The sequence below is a fragment of the Bubalus kerabau genome, chromosome 17 (assembly GCF_029407905.1).
Source record: "Bubalus kerabau isolate K-KA32 ecotype Philippines breed swamp buffalo chromosome 17, PCC_UOA_SB_1v2, whole genome shotgun sequence".
NCBI lineage: Eukaryota > Metazoa > Chordata > Mammalia > Artiodactyla > Bovidae > Bubalus > Bubalus kerabau.
Window position 1 is genome coordinate 24,657,229 of NC_073640.1, and position 4,818 is coordinate 24,662,046.

General features: G+C 45.0%; 1 long non-coding RNA gene across 1 annotated transcript; it reads right to left on the minus strand.

Moving 5' to 3' along the window:
* Positions 1 to 1,254: 1,254 nt before the first annotated feature.
* LOC129631521 (uncharacterized) lies at positions 1,255 to 4,300 on the minus strand. The gene is made up of 3 exons (XR_008704068.1): positions 4,268 to 4,300; positions 3,267 to 3,399; positions 1,255 to 2,335 (listed from the first exon to the last, which is right to left on the minus strand). It is a non-coding gene; the product is annotated as an uncharacterized LOC129631521 (long non-coding RNA).
* Between the last annotated feature and the right edge of the window lie 518 nt (positions 4,301 to 4,818).

Below are 4,818 nucleotides of genomic sequence, written 5' to 3' on the forward strand. Positions count from 1 at the left end.
GATCTTAGACTTCCAGCCTCTGAAACTGTGCAAAATAAATATTTGCCGAGTAACCCTCCCAATTTATGATATCTTGTTCAGTTCAGCCGTTCAGTCATGTCCGACTCTCTGCGACCCCATGAATCGCAGCACGCCAGGCCTCCCTGTCCATCATCATCTCCTGGAGTTCACTCAAACACACGTCCATGGAGTCAGTGATGCCATCCAGCCATCTCATCCTCTGTTGTCCCCTTTTCCTCTTGCCCCCAATCCCTCCCAGCATCAGTCTTTTCCAATGAGTCAACTCTTCGCATGAGGTGGTCAAAGTACTGGAGTTTCAGCTTCAGCATCATTCCCTCCAAAGAAATCCCAGGGCTGATCTCCTTTAGTTGGACTGGTTGGATCTCCTTGCAGTCCAAGGGACTCTCAAGAGTCTTCTCTAACACCACAGTTCAAAAGCATCAATTCTTCGGCACTCAGCTTTCTTCACAGTCCAAATCTCACATCCATACATGACCACTGGAAAAACCATAGCCTTGACTAGACGGACTTTTGTTGGCAAAGTAAAGTCTCTGCTTTTCAATATGCTATCTAGGTTGGTCATAATCTTGTTAAAGCAGCCCAAACTGACTACAACACACAATAACACAAATGTCACACATTTGCATACAAACGTTGGTCCTCGTCTTTGCTCCACTTTATATTTTTATCTGAATTGTGCTTCTGGCAGATGGAATAAGCTGTCACCTCCTCAATATGGGGGTTAAAGCTTTGTCCAACATTTATAGAGGAGATTTTTAAGATTTCTTCCTTTTTTCTTGATATATTAATATAACCTTAAGGAGGCTATGGACTAAATTTTGTTTGCCATTAGTCTGTTTGTTCTTTCTCAGCCTCGTGTGGTTGCTTTTAAGAGTCCCTTGGGAGCCCCTGAGGAGGACCAAGGGTTACCTGAAGTTCCAGTGACTATAGGGAGTTGAAGGGCTAAAATGGAAAGATAGAAAATCCAGCTTGAGAGATTTATGTTTTCCCAAAGGTGCTATTATCCTTAGAAAAATCACACCAAGAAGAAAGGAGACAGGCAGAGTTAGTGCCATGGTGGCAGAACACAGAGTCAGTGGGGTTTGAGAGGAAAGGAGTTTAGTCTACTGAAAAGTTCCCACGAGAGGAACAGGATCAAGTAGGGAGAACAGAGAGGCCTTGAAACCAAAGCCAGAAAGGAGAACTTCGAGCCCAAGAGGTATCTTCCAAACAAAGATGCTAGATTGTAACTCAGCTTCAGAAAGTATACTCATTTCAACTATGACTCAAACATAAGTATCTTCCCTGGTGGGTCAGATGGTAAAGAATCTGCCTGCAGTGCACAAGACCTGGGTTCAATCCCTGGGTTGGGAAGATCCCCTGGAGGAGGGCATGGCAACCCACTCCAGTATTCTTGCCAGGAGAATCCCCATGGACAGAGGAGCCTGGTGGGCTACAGTCCATGGGATCGCAAAGAGTTGGACACAACTTAGCAACTTTAGCTTTTTTCACTCTTTTTACTTCACAGGGCCAAAAATCAAAGAGGACACAGGTGGTATCAACCCTTATACACAAAGGTAGCCAAGGAGGAAGGAAGGAAGCATCTCATTGCCATAGCAATGAACACAGGCAGTGGGACAAGAGACAAGAGTCCTACAGGATGAGACCTTTCACGATTTAGATTTTGATGAATTCCCTGAGAGTTGCTAATGATCAGTAGAACCCCACTCCAGATGTGGTACCCACACTACCCATATTTCAGTCGTGTCCAACTCCTTTCGGCCCCATGAACTGTAGCCCACCAGGCTCCTCTGTCCATGGGATTTCCCAGGCAAGAATACTGGGGTGGGTTGCCATTGCCTTCTCCAGGGCATCTTCCAGACCCAGAGATCAAATCTGCTACTCTTAAGTCTCCTGCATTGGCAGGTGGGCTTTTTATCTCTAGCACCACCTGGGAAGCCCCATTTCTACCCTTCAGATCAGTTCAGTTCAGTTCAGTTGCTCAGTCCTGTCCGACTCTTTGTAACCCCATGAATCGCAGCACACCAGGCCTCCCATCACCATCTCCTGGAATTCACTCAGACTCACATCCATCAAGTCGGTGATGCCATCCAGCCATCTCATCCTCTGTCATCCCCTTCTCCTCCTGCCCCCAATCCCTCCCAGCATCAGAGTCTTTTCCAATTAGTCAACTCTTCGCATGAGGTGGCCAAAGTACTGGAGTTTCAGCTTCAGCATCATTCCTTCCAAAGAAATCCCAGGGCTGATCTCCTTCAGAATGGACTGGTTGGATCTCCTTGCAGTCCAAGGGACTCTCAAGAGTCTTCTCCAACACCTTAAGCAAGTAGAAAACCAGAGTAAACTTCTCAGTTTCCAAAACCAGGTTCTCACGAAACAACACTTTTAGCTACCACAAGACAAAACAGTAGCACAAAAGACAGACAGAACAGCTGCCTGTAACAAAAGTCCCAATATCCAAAGAACTCAGGGGTGGGAGGAGCGGACTGGGAGGGAATGATGTAGAAAAGAATGGCTTTATTGCTTTCCCAGGCAAAGGGGGACATGGTGGGTGCCTGCCCCCCAGAAAGCAGTCCCAACCCAGGAGGATTTGATAAGGAGTTTTATAGCAAGGGGCTTCCCTGGTGGCTCAGACGGTAAAAAAATCTGCCTGCAATGTAGGAGACCCAGCTTCAGTCCCTGAGTCAGGAAGATCCGCTGGAGAAGGGAAAGGCAACGCAGTCCACTACTCTTGCCTGGAGAATTCCATGGACAGAGGAAACTGGCAGGCTACAGTCTGCGGGGGTCGCAGAGTCAGACACGACTGAGGGACTAACACTCTTTATAGGAACAATTTAAGGGTGGGGTTCCTCTCAAGATTAGGGTATGTGCAGGGCCTGTACTCCCTTAATCCTGTCTCAGGTGGTCTCCACCCTAGAGAATTTGATGAAGGGTTTGAGAACAGTGGTTCAAAGCTGGGGTCTTGGACAAAATCAGGCTGTGAGCAGCCTTCATCTCATCTCCCAGGTGGCCAGTCTCCTAATCTTGATAAGTTTCCCTGGTCCCTTTAATCTTGCCTTGGGTGATTTTTTTTGGCTGTTCCTCCCTTGTTTAAAAACAGCAAAGAACTGGCTTTAACCAAAAATTTTCTTCTGTAAATCAAAAATTTGGAATATCTTTTTCAGAAAGGCAGGGAGAGGCTCTTACTGTCCTTGCTTGGCCAGAGTCTGGCGGAGACCCAGGATTCTGACTGGTAAAATAAAGTTTACCTTCGCTGGCATGGCCAAAGGTCCTGGGATCTCAGCAGCAGTCCCCTGAGAGTGGAGAGTCCAGACCATCCCATCTTTATTGCCAAAAGTCTTGGGAAGAAGACTTTTCTAGCTTCTGTCCAACAGTTGGGGCCTGATAATTTAAATGAGAAAAAGAAAAAAAACAGATTAATAAGAGAAAACAGAACGTTAATTTTCACACAAGCTTGTGGGAGCTCCCAATCATGGAAAACTCTTGAAATAACCCAAAGGAAAGGTATAGACGTGTGTGCATGCCTGCTCAGTTGTGTCTGACTCTTTTATGACCCTGTGGACTAGCCCACCAGACTCCTCTGTCCATAGGATTTCCCAGGCAAGAATACTGGAGTGGGTTGCCATTTCCTTCTCCAGGAATGTGTATATAAACCAATTTAACAAAGAGCGGTGGGTTAAGGCTTCAGTGGGAGAGTATGAAAGGTTCTGTTGGGCTTTTCGATGCTAATGAGAATGGACAGTCCCTCTTCTTGGCAGCTAAATTCACAGGAAACTGCCTAGGAGGAGGTTTAATGGCAGCTGTATTTTGTAATGGCTCTGATTCAGGCAGCTAAAGGAAATTTACACAGCATTCATTTCTGCACCTCTGTGCTCAAATGTTTTCACTTTAAAATAATCTTTATACCAATTCTGAGGGTCCAAGAGGATCACCACAATTCTCAAAGGAGTTCTCCAAGTCTCACCCTCTGGAACCAAACTGCCTAGTACATGTTCCAGCCCTGTCTGAGAAAGCTGAAAGACCTGGGGTAAATTACATACTCCTCTGTGTTTCAATATGCAGAAAGAGGATGGAGTGATTGAAAGGATTAAACAAGTCCTATGTGTGAAGTATTTGGAACAACGCCTGGACGCAGTATGAGTGATACAAGTGTTTCCTATTGTTATTTTTTTATTGCAGTATAACTGACATATAAGATTATATTCATTTCAAATGTACAAAGTAATGATTCAACATTTAGGTATATTACAAAACTCATCACAGTATGTTTAGATAGCATCCATCACCAAGCTAAAGAATTTTTTTTTTTTTTGTCCTATAAGCTTCTCAAACTCAACCATTCCAAAACTCATCTTATCTCTAAACCTGTCCGTCAGGGAATTTCTGTGGTTAGGGATCTGCACTTTCACTGCTAAAGTTCCAAGTTCAGTACCTGGTCGAGAAACAGATCCCACCAAGCTTCTTGGTGCAGTTTTTTTTTTTTAAGTCATAAAAAAAAAATAGATAAGCTTTTCCTTCCTCCCAGAGTCCCTTTTTCATTAGGTGGCACCACCACCAGCCCCATCACCCAAGCAGAAACCCTGATTTCTCTCTCCCCTTTGACCCCATGTAAAATCAACCACTAAAACTGGTTCACTTTAACCCCTAAATACTGCTTGAGTTTGTTCTCTTCATTCTCGCTTTTCTGTCAGGGTTGATGGTTGCTTAGCACTTCCCCATCTTGTTGATGTTGGTTTTGGCCGCATGACTCGACGTGGACGGTGGAATAGTATTAGACATGACTATAGCTGTGCAACTGGA